The sequence below is a fragment of the Eleutherodactylus coqui genome, chromosome 10 (assembly GCF_035609145.1).
Source record: "Eleutherodactylus coqui strain aEleCoq1 chromosome 10, aEleCoq1.hap1, whole genome shotgun sequence".
NCBI lineage: Eukaryota > Metazoa > Chordata > Amphibia > Anura > Eleutherodactylidae > Eleutherodactylus > Eleutherodactylus coqui.
The window spans coordinates 138,307,425-138,325,894 of NC_089846.1; the positions used below are offsets into that span (position 1 = coordinate 138,307,425).

At 47.8% G+C, this 18,470-nt stretch overlaps 1 long non-coding RNA gene across 1 annotated transcript; it reads left to right on the plus strand.

The window, feature by feature from the left end:
- The first annotated feature begins 538 nt into the window (after window positions 1-538).
- Window positions 539-12,051, plus strand: LOC136580969 (uncharacterized). Its single transcript, XR_010787037.1, has 2 exons — window positions 539-609; window positions 9,146-12,051. It is a non-coding gene; the product is annotated as an uncharacterized lncRNA (long non-coding RNA).
- The last annotated feature ends 6,419 nt before the right edge of the window (window positions 12,052-18,470 follow it).

Below are 18,470 nucleotides of genomic sequence, written 5' to 3' on the forward strand. Positions count from 1 at the left end.
TTCAAGACGTGTTCTTTTTCCCGCACAATTACGCAGCGCTCCACGCATCTCCTAGTCTGTTGTGCGCGTATTTGCACATTGTCTATTGGCTTCTAGGGGGAAAAACAGGAAAATAGAGCATACTAGGGGGGGGGGGGGATAATGCATGGGGGGGATAATGATGGGGGGGGGGATAATGCATGGGGGGGCGCAACCAAAATGTGCAGGAAAATACATGAACAAACCCATTGAAGTCGATGGATGTTATTTTCTGTGTCGTATTGCCTGTGCAGGTTTTGCGTCCACAAATACACCTGTGTGAAGGCGGTCTAAAGGCTATGGTGGTGAAGGGGTTAACTAGCAGGTAGACCCGGGTGCCTCCTCCACGTGTCCTACGGGAACATCATCCATACACAAAGTAGAGTTCGGAGGAGGCTGGTGTCCCCCTCCCCGCATGTCACTACACGTTGCAGGTACTGTACATCGCTCGGCACGCCCTTTGTGTATTTTTATCACTACGTCGTTTAGTCATAATAATGCTAATTACTAAACCGCACGCCGAGCGCAGAGCAGCTCATTACTGGGAGGACGGGCAGCAGCTCAGACGTGTCCTCTGCCCCATGGCTGCTGGTGAGTACTCCATAGTCCAGGCCCTGAGATACCAGGGTTATGTACAGATGTAGCAGAGCTCAGTGTGTGCGTGCAGCAGAGCTGGATTTGTCGCTTGGTTATGTGTGTACTGTTGCTAGACTCTAGTAATTCTTAGCTCTGCTCTGTCTATATAATGAGAGACACGGTCGGCGCCCGCTGCAGACAGTACTGCGCACGCCGTTATGCTGTTAGGTCCTGTCCCCATTTTTGGCTGCATCTGGGTCTTGGAAGGTTTAGTGACAAACCTCGTGGAGCGGCCGCTACAGTTGGGACCTCGTGGAGCGGTCGCTACAGTTGGGACCTCGTGGAGCGGCTGCTACAGTTGGGACCTCGTGGAGCGGCCGCTACAGTTGGGACCTCGTGGAGCGGTCGCTACAGTTGGGTCGTCATCCAGCTTTTCTAATCTAAAGCCGCTTTCTGATGAGCGTATTTGGTCCGTTTTTCGTATACGGTGATAAGCAGCTCATATAATTCTATGTATCTACTCACATGGCTGTATTTTTCACAGCCATTTTTAAAAGCGTAGACCTGTTTTTTTTCCCCATTTTTGCCGCCATATTGCTATTATTTCCTATTGCGTAAATACGGATGACTATTTTTCAGTAGAAATTAAAATATACGGAAGCAAACACGGATGCCGTGCGCTGGGGGTGTCATCCAGAACTTGTCCGTATTGCAGACGGGTCACAATGCGCTCATCTGGAGCTGAACTATGGGAAATGTAGCGATGCAGGCGTCTGTGCTTAGGGTCCGTAAAAACCCGCAGCGTTCTCGCTGTGTGCGTTTTTACTGCGCCTCTGCATTTTTCCCGTCTGCGCTGCATCCGCGTGTCGTCTGTTTTTCATGCAAGAAAACACATGAATGGCCGAGTGTCACTTTTGGTGTGTAAACCCCCCGCTGTGACCATGAATGCTAACGCACGTGTTTAATATTTTTTTAATATATTTATAGATTTTAATGGAAATACAAAACCAAAATACGTTGCGCTACTATTGTCTATTTTTTTATTACGCACATCGGTCCACATAAAAAGCGCCCGTCTGAATACACCAATGGGATGCAATGGGCGGTCCGTATTCAGTCAGTAGTAAATACAGGCGGGCACTGGCAGAAAGTCTGAGGCACTTCTAAAATAAAAAGGGCAAAACTTCCAAAAAGTAACTTTTCATCAATGGAGGCATTGTGTGATCAATGGACTGGCATGTGTCCCTGTGTGCCGACACGCTGCCAACCTGGCAGCCCCAGGTAAGAGAAGAGGCACTGAGCCTGGCACTGTTATGTCTTCCCATGACTAGTTATGTAAGGAGCGGAGGAGCCTTGTCAGGGAAGAGACTTGAGATGTTCTGCCATCAGATACTTTGTGTTTTTCTTTACAGATGGAGTTTCGGAGAAATATCGTTACGTTTGTAACCCGTCCTTTCCACTTGTTACAATGTTATCTGCAGGGACTCATGTGATGTCGTAGGGTTACAGTGTTGCTCTGGTTGGGTTAGTCAGCTGTGCCCCATCCAATATGGCGCTGGGGAAAATAAGAACCCCAGATGCCATGATTGGTGAGGACCTGGTGGTAGCCAACCTCCTCACAAGAGCGTGGACATGCTGTGTTGCTCGTGTCGATCTGTGGCCATACTAAGGACTAGTTTTCCTGCCAGGCCGGTGTAGTAGGGAAGTAATATTCAGAGTCAATGTATGAATGTCTGGCAAGGGTTTGACTCAGGAACCCATGCGGGTTCTTCGGTGCCGAAGTCCTTGTTGGGGTACAGTATATCCCTGCTATGTGAAGCTTCTTCTCAGTAGATTAGTGCAGCAACAGGGGCGTAGCTATAAGGGGTGCAGGGGTAGCAGTCACTACTGGGCCCTGGAGCCTTAGGGGGCCAAAGGCCCTTCCATCACATAAGAAGACACCAGTATCATGGATAGCATATGGTAGGTAGGAGACCATGTTATAGTTTTGCATCGGGGCCCAAGAGCTTCTACTTACATCTCTGTCATCAGCCAAGCAGGTCGGATAGAAGACTGTGATGGAGAAGTGGGTTCACAACAGTTGAAAGGCCAAATCAGTCAGGACTGTGATTGAAACAGGAACAGAGAGGGGTCAGCCCAGCCAAGCAACAAGCCAGTGGGTAGAATTGTATCGGGATGACTGAGCTGAGTGGTGACCCTGGGAACTATGGCTCTCGCCGGTTTGGTAGAACACAAGTTCGGTGCCTCTCGGAGAAGACTGATCCCTTGCTTTGTATATTTCCTGAGTGTAAAGATTGCCCTAAGTGGCCGAACCAGGCAGTGGACTCCATTCCCCATGTTAGCTGTATTGTTCATTGCCTCGGGCACCTTTCTGGGAGACTCCTACCCTCTCGACTCAGCAACCTGCAACTCTTTACATTAGACCACATTGGCAATGAGCTGACGGTGGCCTCTATACAATATCTATCAAGGGGAGAAACCATGGACTATAGTGTTGCAATAAACACATCAAGGTATCAAAGTGCAGATATTACAAGGCAGCAGTCAGACAAGCAGTCCAGCCTGTAGACGCATTGATCAGAGGTTGGCTACCTGTTGTAGACCTCCCAGCATGGTGTACCAACCAGTCCCACAACAGTAGATACTATTATGTTTGTAGCTCTAGAAATAGTCACCCGGGAGAACTGTATTCGTATGAGTCGGGGTTCGGGGTCGACGAGTTCACAGGACATGGTCTGGATCAAATACAACTGTATCCGTTTCTTAGCTGAGAGTGACGCTAGGTATATACAGGTTCAGCCTCTCAGTGTAAGGGCTCTTTCCCACGAGCGTATATCGGCCGGATTCCAATGCATCAGATCACATGGCTGTAGTCCTGAGACGTAAAAGCGCCCGGCCGGACCAATATAGCGCCGGGCATTTTTATGTCAGGCCCAAAATATAGTCCTGGAACTATCTTTTGGGCTGGAATACGTCGGCTGCTGCATGAGCTCCTATGGGAACCCATGGCAGCGGCTGGAGGTGGGATGGAGTTTAGAAGCGTGGCTGCTAAGCTCCCTCCCTCTGCTCTCCTCCCCGCTCGTTCCTTGCAATGGGAGGGGGCGAAGCTAAATGCCGCCCCGTCCCGCCTTCTCCATTTGCTGGCTATGGACAATGGGTGGGGCATGGGCGGAGCTAAGCTTTCCCCCCCTCTTCCCCGCCACTTGTTCACAGCCATCAATGGGAGGAGGCGGAATGGGCCGGCACTTAGCTCCGCCCCTGTCCTGCCCCCTCCCATTGCAAAGAACAAGCGGTGAGGAGAGCAGATGTGAGCCTGCGATGGGGGGGTAGGGGAAAGGGGCGATGGTATGGTGACCTCAGGGCCCATCCCATGTGAATGGGTGCACAAACATTAGATTTGTGCTCCTGTTCACGAGCTTCTACACCCCAAATGATAGCGTATATCGGCTGGCTGTGAAAACACCGGCCAATATACACTCATGGGACAGAAGCCTAAGCGATAGTGTTCTCATTCACTGACAGTAAACTAATATATTGAAAATGGTGAGGAGGTGAAATATCCGATTAAGCTTCATTTCTATAATACCAGAAAACCCTTTTAATTGGTGTAGAATGAACAGCTCTGCAACTTTGTATTTCGTCACTCTGATAATTATAGTGACCCTCCAGTCAGGAGCGCAAAACTGATACATAAGTCAGTAACTACAGGGGATAATTACCTGCTATTTCCTTTCCTTCAGATCTTGCTCCTTAGCTGCTTTATAGCTTACCTCTAATAGGACAGAGCGGTAATCTGTGTGGTTTAGCTACAGTGTCTAATCTGAAGTAGACACGCCCCTGCCTCACCATTGGTTCAGGCTGCAGAGGAGGCAGACAGGGGGTGTGTCCCAGACTACACAGATTAGTCACTGCAGCTGAACTACAGCTCTGTTCCAATAGAGATAAGCTAAAAGCAGGCAGAGAGTAAGATCTGAGGGAAATAAATAATAGATGATCATCCCCTGTAGGTGCCGACTTACTAATGGGGTGAAAATCTCACAAGTCTCGTTTGCTTAAGCAAATGAGTTGGTGAGGTCATCGGTCGGCGCGCAGCCAGCGTGTTCAGGCTGCACGATTCTCGCTGACGGTTGTGCAGTTCTTGTGCGGCCGTTGTTCCGCGTTTCCCATTCCTATGTGATCTACTCAGTGATCAGTGTTTAAACCGCAGGATAAGTCACCGGGCGGCGCTGATTTTCATGCCTGCTGAACCATAAATGAGAAGCTCGTGATTCTCGTTTGGCGTTCCGCTGTTGGCTGCGTCTAAACGGAACAATTATCATTCAGTTTTACTCGTTTTAATGATTTTCTTAACAATAATCGTTCCGCCTAAACGCAGCTTTATCCGATCTGATCGCCCCCTGCTGGAGCGCCGCTTTAATGGGAGCATCAACAGTGGAAATGGAGAGAAAGAGGAAAAGCTCCTGCGCTCAGGGTGACCTCAGGAGGGAACACCTTGTCAGAAGGCCATAGGTGGCTGTAGGTGCGATGACCTATGAGATGAGGCGAGGAGACTCGTCGGTGGGGACTGGAAGAAGTGGAGTTTTATTAAACAGGACAAAGTAGTGCAACGCGTTTCGGAGCTCACGGCTCCCTTCTCAGGCACAATACGACCCGTCGGATGCTCCTTTGTTCCGTGCATGCTCTCATCTGATGGCCCAATAAAGGGACGGGGTTTTCTCCTCCTTCACCAGTCTGACTGCTCAACTATCACCATCTGTGAAGCCTTATAGGTCCATCAGGTGAAGACATACAGCGGCGCTCGGCCCAGGCTGCCACGTTATGCTTTAATGGGAACATTGACATTTACAGATGGCGGCTGAAAACCTGGACAGACCAACTGCATTTAACCATTTCCAATCCAATTTCCCTGCCACTTGCACTCCCCCCTGTTTATTTTGGGTGGGGAAGTGCATTGTGGAATCCTTGGAATTACTCAACAGAAACACCTAAAAATGACCCATCAGGATGACTTTATTAGCAATTTTTTGAAAAAAACAAAACATGACTTCTGAGTGTTTCACATCAGGAAGATCATTTGTAATAATCCTGTAAATATCTATATTAATATAACAAACACTTACATGATAAGACTATTCAGATAGTCCTGTAATATAGAGGCATCCTATAACTGCAGACAATGTGTATAGCACGTCTTTACCAGTACACCGGGCAGCACTCTGATGTCGGAGGTCGTTCTACATGTGCATGCTACAGTATGCAGGACAGCTCTCTGATGTCGGAGCTCTCCGATGGAGCGCTGTCCTGTATACTGAAAACAAAGATCTGGTACCGTGTTAGCCAGTAAAGCAAAATGTGATTGTTCTCAGTAAGAGAAACCAAGTAATCTTGTAGATATGAGACCTTTTAATGGCTAACAAAAATACATGATGTAATAATAGCGAGCTTTCGTACCAACGCAGGGGTACTTCTTCAGGCTTATGGATTGGATCTGAAGAGGCATGCATATTTATACACACTTATAACATACATACTTATGACAAGGCACAGATATGGATGTGATTGGTTCGCACTTAAAAGGAATTCTGCAACAACAAACAAACTTTTTTTGTCTAGGCACTGATAGCGGAGTGAAAGTTTTATGGTCCCTAAATTACTGTTGGAGGAGGGGGGGAAGGTCAACAGGCTCGAATTGTTATAAGAGATACACAAACATTTTTAGCTAAATACTGATAAGGGAGTGAAAGTTTATGGTCCCTGAATTACTGTTGATGGGGGTCTTAGCTGTATAATAAATGTCTCACACTTCCCATTCACGCATAAATCCTGGGGAACCATTTAACCCCGTATTCAGCGTGTCAAAGGTTGTTATCAATTTATATTCCCAAATTCTTCTGTGGTTTTGTGACTTGAAACCACCCTTCAATATCAAAACTCTCATATCTCCTATGTCATGTCCACGGTTAGAGAAGTGCTCGGCCACAGGTAATTCTCTTTTTCTGTGTTCAATTGTATGGCGATGGAATCTCATCCTGGCTTTCAGTTTCTGTCCTGTTTCCCCAACATAAAGACCCCCAACAGGACATTTACTGCACATGATCAGGTACACAACGTTGGACGAGGAACATGTAAATGTCCCTGGGATCTTATAGTCCTGCTGTGTGTTGGGGATCCGTATCACAGCAGGACTATAAGATCCAGGGGACATTCACATGTTCCTCGTCCAATGTTGTGTACCTGATCATGTGCAGTAAATGTCCTGTTGGGGGTCTTTATGTTGGAGAAACAGGACAGAAACTGAAAGCCAGGATGAGATCTCATCGCCACACGATTGAACACAGAAAAAGAGAATTACCTGTGGCCGAACACTTCTCTAACCGTGGACATGACATAGGAGATATGAGAGTTTTGATATTGAAGGGTGGTTTCAAGTCACAAAACCACAGAAGAATTTGGGAATATAAATTGATAACAACCTTTGACACGCTGAATACGGGGTTAAATTATTCCCCAGGATTTATGCGTGAATGGGAAGTGTGAGACTTGATTGCACAGATAAGACCCCCATCAACAGTAATTCAGGGACCATTAACTTTCACTCCCTTATCAGTGCTTAGCTAAAAATGTTTGTGTATATCTTGTAGAAAGTCAAGCCTGATGACCTCCCCCCCCCTCCAACAGTAATTTAGGGACCATAAAACTTTCACTCCGCTATCAGTGCCTAGACAAAAAAAGTTTGTTTGCTGTTGCAGAATTCCTTTTAAGTGCGAACCAATCACATCCATATCTGTGCCTTGTCATAAGTATGTATGTTATAAGTGTGTATAAATATGCATGCCTCTTCAGATCCAATCCATAAGCCTGAAGAAGTACCCTGCGTTGGTTCGGAAGCTCGCTATTATAACATCATGTATTTTTGTTAGCCATTAAAAGGTATCATATCTACAAGATTACGTCGTTTCTCTTGCTGAGAACAATCACATTTTGTCCTGTATACTGTAACATACATATGTAGAATAGCTTTCTACATCGGAGCGCTGTCCTGCATACTGATAGAATCATTATCGCACCTCGCCCGACATCGGAGCTATGCAGGGAAATCATAATGTCACGCGGGCCGACACTATCGGAAAGGGTTAATTCTATCCAGTCTAGGCAATCCTCTTGCAGGGGAGCGATTTCTGCTAGCGAGGCATCCAGCGGCGCTCAGCACAGTTGTAGCCTCCCTTCAGCCGAGGACCGCACGAGGCTTGCACAGGCTTTCATCATCCGGCTGTAGAGAATAACAGCAAACAGAGATCTTGAAAATGGTGAGGAATGAGACAAAACACATTAGAACGTTACCGGAATGTCGTTAGACAGCGATTCGCTTCATTTACAAAAATGGATTTACCCTTTTATCTACCAATGTTCCAGAATTGGAGCAGTCCATTCACACAGTTGCTGCCGTGCTTTGGATTCGACAGGTAAAGGGTTAGGGCTCCTTCACAGGAGCGTATATTGGCCCGCCGTTTTCACGGTCGTCCGATATATACTGTGATCTGATGCACTGGATTTCAATGCATCAGATCACATGGCCGTATTCCTGAGACGTAAAAGTGCCCGGACGGCCAATATAGCGCCGGGCGTTTTTACGTCAGACCCAAAAGATAGTCCTGGAACTATCTTTTGGGCCGGAATACGTCGGCCGCTGCATGGGCTCCTATGGGAGCTAATGACAGCGGCCGGAGAAAGGAGGTGGGAGGGAGTTTAGCAGCTTAAATAGGGCCAACTCTCATCATTTCCAGCCTCTGACGCAGCTAAACTCCCTCCCTTTCTTTTCAGCTTCCATAGGAGTCCATGGGAGCTTCCAGTGTATTCTGTCAAAAGGTAGCACAAGCCCTATCCTTTTGACACATCATGAATAATCATTGATTTGACGGTGCGATGTCTTCACACGCCTGAAAATCGCCCATCAGAATGAATGCAAACTAGGCGCATAAAACCGCTTGTGTGAATGAGGCCTTAGACTGCCTTCACACGGGTGTAAGAGTATTTCCATGATGGACATTGCGTTTTTGCGTGCACGTGTGCGTATTGTGCTTTATCTTTTCTGCGTGCATGCTCTGCCTATTTGCGCTTGCAAAATATCAAGCGAGCATCCTCCCACTGATTTTAATGGGCAATTAAGTGATTTATGTGATATATTTGTGCGCACGAACATACAACATGCTGCTTTTTTTTTGCGCAACTGAAATGAGTGCACAAAAATGCACATGTTGCAGATCCCATTGACATTAATGGGTTCTATTCACTGCCTATTGCAAATTTTGCTCACATAATACACAGCGCAAATGCATACGGTGAATAAGCCCTTACATTGAGTACCAGATATAGCCACAAGGGGCAGTAGTGTCCTTAGTTTGGGGTTCCAGTGAGCGCTGCTCCCCTTTCGCTCTGCTCATTGCGGGTGTCCCAAATGTCGGACACCGACGATAACACACTGATGACCTGTGCTGGACGGAGGACCACCGACACTACTAACCTATCTAACTTGTGATCTGATTGGCTGCAGGTTGTACGAAGGATGAAGATTTGGCTTGGAAATCACTTTGACTGTTAACGGAGTCTTGTCAGAATGTCTCCACCAGCTGCAATCCAGCATGGCGACAAGGATGGAGAAGAGGACGGTTTCTACATGTGTGTTCAGATCCATTTCAAGTGCCCCACCGTACCGGATCTCTTGGCCGCCACCAGGTTGTCCTACTATTGGGGAGCTCTGAATAAGGACCAGGCTGATATTTTGTTACTGGGCCACCCTGATGGGACATTTCTCCTCCGAAACTCATCCCAGGAGGGCTGCGCATTTGCTGTCACTTTCCGCCGTCGAGGACGCACACGTCACGCCCGCGTCCAACATCGGGGCCAACATTTCAGCTTCCACTGGGGCAGTTACCATTCTCCTTCAATCTGCCACCTGCTGGAGCACTATAATGACCCCAGGTCCTGCACCTTCTTCGAACCGCTCTTATCCACGCCTTTGAAGCGCACCGACCCCTTAAGTCTCCAAGAACTTAGCCGAGCCACCATCAATGCTGCCATCCCATATGAAAGAGTTGGGCAACTTCCCATCCCCCGGCCGATGAAGGAGTACTTGTTGGAGTACCACTACACCGAGACATTTCCAGCCACTGAAGAAAGCTGGTGATCTTCATTTAGAGTTCTGATTAAGGGGTGAGGGGTTTATAAGGTGTAACAATAGAGTTTGAACAAAGTAACAAAACTAATCCCCTGGTGGCTGCACTGTGCGGTCAATATAGAGGCACAACCTGGGCAAACACCCCGATTTGTAGCTTCGGTCCCCCCCAGGCTAATTTCACACGGGCGAGTGCGACATTGGGCCGTGAATCATGGCCGCTACCACACTTGCCGACATGCGATGTTCCCGTGGATGAGAGGCCTATTTATCTCCAAACCGCCTCGCATCACTTCGGGGAAGCAGCGGTTGCAAAGTTTCTCCCATTGATTTCAATGAGGAAAGCTTGCATCGCACTGTGTGCGCCTAGTGTGTGGGGCGATGCTGCCGCCAACCCAACTGACAACAATGGGCAGCGGGATGCGGGGGGAAAAATAAACCGCCCATGTGTATGACCCCATGTAAAAGATGGGCGAGCGCAGGACCGGTCCGAGACGCTCTGATACCGCACTTGTTACAATGTCATCTTCACTGTGAGGGCGATGCAGTTTGCATCTCATTGCTGAAGGCGCAGTTTTCACTCGGGTCACATTGCAGGTTTTCTCAATAGGAAAATTTAAGAAACCCCATCATACTCGGATGAAAATTGCGCTATGTCCAAATACTGCGCAAGGCTTCTGTAAACAGGACACGCTGCATTTTTTCGTCACATGCAGAAAGAACCCTTTGTTTTCAATGAGTCTTTTTCCGTCTCGCAATGCGCAAAATTCACACAAGAAAATTGCCCAAGTGATTCCATCCTAAGGCCGGCTTCACACGGGCGTAAGCGTATTTATGTGAACATTTGCGTGATCAGTCACGTGTTTGCGCACGTCTCTGTGTATTTTTTGCCCCCCCCTGGTTTCACCGGACAATGAAGTGTAGATTAATATCAGCTATTTTAATGCACAATACGCACGAGAATTGGACGTGCTGCGGGGTTTTTTTTGCGCGACCGAAATTCATGCAAAAAAATGCCGTGACCGAACCTATTTACATCAATGGGCGTCATTGACTGCCTATTCTGCTCAGACATTTTGCACACGTAATACGCAACACAAGTGCTTTCGTGTGAATGAGCCCCAAGGCAGTGACCTCCGTCCTGTGGCCCTCAGCAGGCGGTCAGGGCCCCTGCCAGTTATTCTGTGATGTCAGAGTTGGGAGCCACAAGGTGCAGACCGCTATCCTATGGGCAGATGTGCCGCCCCACATGTGCTCATTGCCTTACGCCATACCGTCCGCTAACTCTGGGGGGCGATACCATTCACTGTGTGACTTGACTTAATTCTGTAGAAAATACACAAAAAAATGAAGGGTTGTTTCTGTTTTCTGTAACTAAAGTCTATGTGCTTTCCAAAAACTTTGAACACGTCATAGGAACAAGTTTTGATCACTGGGGGTCCAGGTGCTGAGACCCCCACCGATCACTAGAACAAAGCAGCCGATGCGAGCCTGGTCACGGCTTATTAGCTGAAGCCAGGCTGAAGGATGCAGGCTCTGAGTCCGTCTCCAGCTAGTGAGCAGTCAGAGCTGCGGCTGCTTTGTTCCAGTGATCGGTGGGGGTCTCAGCACCTGGACCCCCACTGATCAAAACTTTTGATTTGTCCCCAAGAGATCTTCAAAACTTTTGGAAAAGTGAAAAGTTTTGATTGCTGATGGTTTGAGCGCTGAGACCCCCACGGACCCCTCGACTTTCTCCTGAGTCTGGATGAGCGCTTCAGCTGCTTTGTTCTAGTGATTGGTGGGGTCCCAGGAACTGAACCCCCAGCGATCAAAAGGTTTGACCTTTGACATGTTAAAAGTTTACACTTTCAGTAAATATACTATCTTTTGTGTTTTGATTTCTCACCTATTCCATGATCTCTGCTAGCTGGCAGTGAATGAAAACAATCTTGTTCAAAGTCAAAGTCGCATCCTGGTTATTTCTGCCAATGGAGCAAGATATTTACAGTGTATCAATTCTCTCCACTGTCAGTTGGGCACTATGAGGTTGGGTTTCTACTCAATGACAGCAAGCAGAGGTCTTGAAAATCGTGAACAATTGAAACTTTTTATGATACTATGATTGTTTTTTCCATGAAACCAAAAACAAAAAAGTTGAATATCTGTGAAATATGTAATGAAGGACGCTGTAGACTCCGGCTCCCCCTGAACTGCGGATGTCATGCCGCCGCCGCTCTAACAAACATGACTTGTTCCCAGTGATAAAGACATGACCGCCACCAATAAAATGTGTACAACACCGAGCAATGCTGTTACACTGGTTCCTAAATTACTGAAGCAACGTGAGCGAAGAGAACATTGTGGCATCTTGTAGTAGGCGGGCGTGTGATCCTTATGACGGGCGTTACGTAAGAGGGAGGGCACGGCAGAACCCTGACCCCTACAAACAAACACTGATGTTCTTCCAAATCGCCCCGGGGCGTGCGGCGGGACATGTGTCGGTGCAGCCCCACGTATGGCGTCACACCTTTGGCGCGCTCCCATGTGTTGTACCTCTTATGTAACACCCTTTACAACTTGTTCTCCTTGGGAACGCCAACACTCCAGTAAACAGACTGTTCCAGGAGGAAATTATAGTCTTGGCTTCACGGAGCGGAAGTTGGAGCTCTAGTAAAAATAATACAGACACATGACATAAGGCGCGTTCTGTACTGAATAACCCGCTGCGTGGGGGTCCGGGCCGAGGACCCTCATCGATTAGAGCTTCTCACTTTGGAGGATCTGGGACATGGAGGGTCGTTCCCACAGGCGTTCGTTAGTTTACGGAGTACAGGCGGCACACGGATCCATGAGAGCAAATTAGTGTAATCAGAAATGGGCTGATTTATGCGGAGCGCTGCTGTGCGGTAAAAGCAAAGAAGATCCCAGCGTGCGCCCTGTCCACGGACCCAAATCATTTCACACAAGTCTATGGAAGCATAAAAACAAACATGGATGACGAGGCGGGGGGGTCAGCGGTTCGCACCTGATCGCTTTTTAAAAAATAATTTCTGCATGTGAAAAAGTTGACACGCAGATGAAAAAAAAAAAGTGGGTAACAAAACAGCGTGCGATCCACGGAGAGGGAGATCGGTGCAGCGGACTACATCCTCCCGTAGCAATGAGCCCTTTGGGTGTATCTAACCTGGCGAGGTTCGCTCCATGAGATCCATCCGGGTTGGACAGATCCCGGTCACTTGGCGGAGTCGCTTCACACAACTGATTTTTCATGGATATTACAGAGTTTGAACAATGGCTTCATGTCCCATTGTTGTAGGATTCTTGTTCCCGAGCCGCACGTCATGTTCTATGGATGTGGATCTGATACAAATTATCCATTTTTAATCGCAAGCATCGCATACGCATGAAAGTCCCCGGGAAATCACGGGGAAAACTGGCGGTTAGCACAAGCCATGAGCCGGTGGGAATCCAGCGAAGAGCTCCCGCCCACGGCCGCATCGGTACAAGGCTGTAGGTCTGCCCACAGCGGGCTGCGAATGGCACTGTGCATGCCCACGTATCCCACACACCAAGGTGTAATATGCCGGTGAGACAACACCCGTGGACAGGGGCCCCAAGAGAGGATTCAGCTTCGCAATTGCAGTCTGTAAAAAACAGTCCGATTTTTCATTCGATTTTCATGTGTTTTTTTGTGATTTTAATGTGCGATTTCCATCCGATTTGGCTCCGCCTTTCATGCGTTTCTCATTTTTTGACTATGGTCTAGATGGTTACATGCGTTGAAAATGGATTGCAATCATATATATATATATATATATATATATATATATATATTTATTTATATTTATTTTGACTTAAATGGGCAATTCCCTTCAAAATTTGTAACAAAATAGGACATGCTGCGGGTATTTTTTTTTTTACTGGACTGTGCGTCTGAGTAAAAAAAGCACTTGTAAACATCCACAAATCAAATCAATTGTTCTATTTCTGTGCGATTTCAATTCAATTTTTTGGTCTGAAAATTACACTGAAAAGAAAATGTGAATATAACCCATATTGTGTAAAGCCTCACTTCACCTGCGGGGGCGCTGCAGAGAAAATGAACAGGCTTTAGTTGAACATTTGTAGCAGGACTCCCAGCAATCAGTTTATTGTTAAAGTATGCTTGTTAAGGCCCATTTACATGCAAAGAATACATCTGCAATGGATCTCAGCTCTGCAGCTCATGGCAGACAAGCAGCAGCAGCAGCACCGCCGGTGGCAGGAGAAGTCTAACAGAGGTGTGGCATAGTTTTTTTTTAGCAACAGCGCAGGGTAGGACAGACAGTCACAGGCTGCACTTATCCATCAAGGTCCATGACTGTCAGCTGCTGCGTCGATGTTCTCAGACATGGCGGTGGCCCCTTTGACTTCTGGCTGTCTCAGCTGAACAAGTGGCCAGAGCTTACACCCCAGATTAGAGATGGTCACTGAAGTTCTCAGCAGGAGTGCAGAATCCCCGGAACTCCATCCAGATCGCACAATGTAAACATGTAACTTCTACTGCCACATGCCCACGGTAAATACTAAACCCCTCAAAAAATGGCAGAGCGTTTTTTTTTTTATATCACCCCACTTTAGTTCCCCAATACATTAAATGGTGCCATTCCAAACAACAACTCCACCCACAAGGTTACCCCTCCTTCAGCTCGCCAGTTGTTTAGTTTCTGCATGTATAAAAACTGAGCGCCGATCATCCATCTATGAAGGACTGCCTGTTTACTGTGAATGGAGGCGGGCGGACCAGAACAATCGGCAGCCCGCTCTGCCACTGATCGATGAGCATTCCTGTGTAAGAGCACAACTCTCGCTAGGACAACCTTTGGGCGCTCGGCCCCCAACAGCTCGTCCCGTGTAAAAGGGCCCTAAATTATGGTGCTTCTGGGATAGAGCCAGCAAGGGTTTTGCCTGAAATTGTTATACCTAACTGGCTCCCTGTTCCGGTGGAAGTCGATGCCGATCTGATCTGATGGAGCCCCCCCCTCCCCCATGCTCATTACATATCTGGCCAACTTTTACACGCCTCAAATCAAGATTTCAGAAACACTGCCTCTAGTGGCCACAATGTCAATGCAAATTCACTACAGGGAACCTGTCGTCACTCATAAGCACCATAAACTAAGTGTAGGAGCCTTCAGGTCAGGGGCTGAGGAGTCTAGGGATGTGCTCTTTAGACTTGCCTCACTCCCCTCCTTCGCTGTCAGCCCTGGAAGTCCACAGACTGTTCATGCGCACCAACTACAGAAAAGAGTGTGAAGCCCCGACCAAGACCCGGTTTTCAGGGCAAAAAGCAAGGGAAAAGGGAGCTCGGTACAGACTGGGCCACAGGAAACTATCCTGCCTCCGACAAGAAGTACTACTAGTGAATGGATTGTTTTTCCCAAGGCTTTATTGAGTTACCAACATGTAACAACAGATGTTGGAAGTGGTCATTGGTCATGTCAATGCACCTCTGGCCATGTCACAAGTTGGCTGATACTGCCTGCAGCTCTTCAACAGTGTTCATGAGGTTTTCCTTCAGTTCATCTAGAGTATGCGGAATATTGGTTTACACTTTCAGCTATAAATGTCCCCACAAATAATAATTGCATGTGGACAAGTGCGCAGAACACAGGGGCAACAACCTATTGCTTACGGTTTACTCTTCCTTAAACAGTTCATGACCCTGTGCCAGCGTTTTGCAATCTGGTGCCAAATGTCATGGATGAGTTTGGTCGTCCAGACTGACAAAGCCCTCGCTTCTTCATGTTTCTGGATACATTTAGGAGCACCTCAGTACTGTCAGCGAAGGCCTCGTGTTTCCTTACCTGAACCCCTTCGCACATAGCCTTCCACAATATCTATTCCCTGTTACAGGGAGAACACCATGGGGCAGATTTATGGAAGCCTCCTAAAAGACAATCCGTCTTTGTTCCCCAAAGCAACCAATCACAGCGCAGCTTTCACTTCCTATACTGCTGAGGAAAATTAATAGGAGCACGGAGCTGGGAGTGGAGGCTACTTTTCCATGGCCCACCCTGTATAAACAGCACATCCTCAGATTCTATGGCCCCTGTCCTATAAGCCCATCAACTTAGTTTTATGGTGCTTATTAGGGGTGGGCAGGTTTCCTTTAACCATCACCAGGCTTCCCTGGCATCACATCCTCCGTCCTACACAGTGTGGTGCGAACCGCTTTCAGGCCGCGACATTCTCATCATCTTCGTATTCTTCTCCAGGCTCTTCCCTTCCTGCTCCGGCATTAATGTCCAAGACAGATCTGGGATTTGAAAACCATTCTGCGTTGTGCAGTTACATTATAGCATGTGACAAAGCTCCGCTCCATGCAGAGTAGATATGAGACACTAATGGGACTGCAGACTAGTCCTGGATGTGGGGCTCTTCAGCCATTGTGGATGCCGCCATGAAGTATTAATCAGCCAACCCTGCCCGGCGCCATGAAAGTCAGCGGTGGAGAGCAGCAGAGCGATGCAGTTGGCAGCGCCCCGACATGACAGGTACCGCGCTCCCCCGGTCCCTCCATCCTCACACTTAGGGAGAGATTAATCACAGCGTTTCCAGGTCTGACATCTCCGTTAAACACGGTAGCGATGCTAAAGGACTCGCTTTCTGCATCGTTTCACCGGATGCTTTTTAATCCAACACTACAAAAGGGAGATTAAAAATACGGAGCGGCAGCGGAGGCCGTTTACAAGCGAACCTCTTCGGTTTTTATACTGCTGCCATTAGTGCTCCCACAGGGGCCGTCAACCAGCATGGAATGGCAAATCTATTGCTTGATCCCCTCCAACTGATGTCTGGATGATGCTTTACGGACTGCTGTGATGCCCCAAGGAGCCATTACAGAACAGGTTCTAGATAGTATGACAACCGCTAGGCCTCCGCCACGTAATCATTGCAATGGAAGGCCTGCCCCGATTACATTAGAAGTTCAGGACCAAATCCGTACAGTGCTGATCGGCCAATCCTGATCAGCTGATCCTAAACGGTGCAGACTTGGCAGCAGTAATTGCTGTGGAGGTTAACCCTTGTATTTCTGCAGCATGAACAGACCGGCTTCAGATTCGTTTCAGAACATTTCATTATTTGAAGGATATTTTTGGAATCTGCACGGCTTCTACTGTAAATGGCGCGGGATTCCCCATCTGAAGACAGCAGCTCATAATGTATACCGACTGCATTCACAAAGCTGCTGGCTGCAGGACCCACCTCTGGGCAGGTAGGTCGCCATCAGCCTTGTAGGAGATGTGGTGTGCCCAGATATACAGCAATCCGATGTAGAAAAGTAATCCAAGGTGCAACATATCAAGTTGTGTTCAAGTGTTAGAGAACTACCTACCTCTGACAGATCCGTTCCATATGGGGTAGTCCAGCCTATGTACATGAATTTCAACAAGCCCCATTACCAAATGGAAGAGATACAGAAGTGTCTGACCATACCATCAGCAGAGCTCCGCTTAGGCTTTGCTCACACCTGCGGTGGTTGGAGGTTCCGTTCAAAGTCCCCCGTGCCGATTTGGCACATAAGCCCAAAGTAATACGGCGCGCTGCACTATTCTGTCCAGTAAAGCGCCAGACAGACGCTATTCAAGTCAATGAGGTTCATCAGGCGCCAGATCGGGCACATTGCTAATATCTTTATAGCAGTCAGCCACCACTAGGGGAGCTGCAGCACTCCTCACCCCCAACACAATGTACTGTGTACCTCTAGTCTGAGACACTTCACACGTGGCTAGCACTACTCAGTGTGAAGTATTTTAGGCTAGGTTCACACTGGCATTGGTTTCCGTTCTGCTTCATTCTTGGAGGCAAACAGGAAAATCTAAAATGCAGCATCCAGCCCAAGCCTGACAAATTGCCCTGACCATAATGGGGTCTGTCAGGCTTCCAGCACACGGCGAGAAGATAAGCGTAGCCGCATGCTGGATTTGTGCTAGGAGCTACAAACTGAGCCCAAGACATAGAAGTCAATCTAGTCTTATATTACGGATACCTTACTAAAGCAGCGTGCAGGAAGTACTGAGACAAGCGCTACGGCCATCATGGAAGATGGAAGAGGGGCTGAAGAGCCAGAAGATCTGCAGCACTAACAGGAGAGCAGGTAATATTAGTCCCGGGACTAGAGGGGGACAAGCTCTGTGCTTGGGCTGAAGGGTTGCTTTAAAACATCATTCCGTAAGATCCCCCTAGTGGCGGCTTCGAGCAGCTAAAGTTTTAATCATTTCACCATCTCTGCAGAGGTTTTGTAGCCATGTATCAGGAAATAAAAAAAGCCAACAGATAAAAATATATTAAAAAGGGGTATTCTGGGCATTTAACCCCTTGATGACCAATACTTGATCGGTGGTGATCTGCCAGTTGAGATCCCTTGGCAATTAACAGATCTCAGCCCTACACTATAGCGGGCCAGATGTTTATAACCCCGAGCACTGGGATCTGAGCTGAATGTGCAATGGAAGGTATTAGCTGGCATCGAATGAAGCTATACCTTCTATTGCACTTCCGTCTCAGACCCAAATATCGACATCCAGCCCAGCTGCAGTGAGTGCGGGGTAGGAGATCAGCTGATCGCGGGGGGAAGGGGAGGTTCTCAAGTAGCAGGCCCCTGCCGAAGAACACTGCAAGGGGTTAAATGTTCAGAATACCCCTTTAAGATATCAGCACAGAATAGTAAACGTTAAAA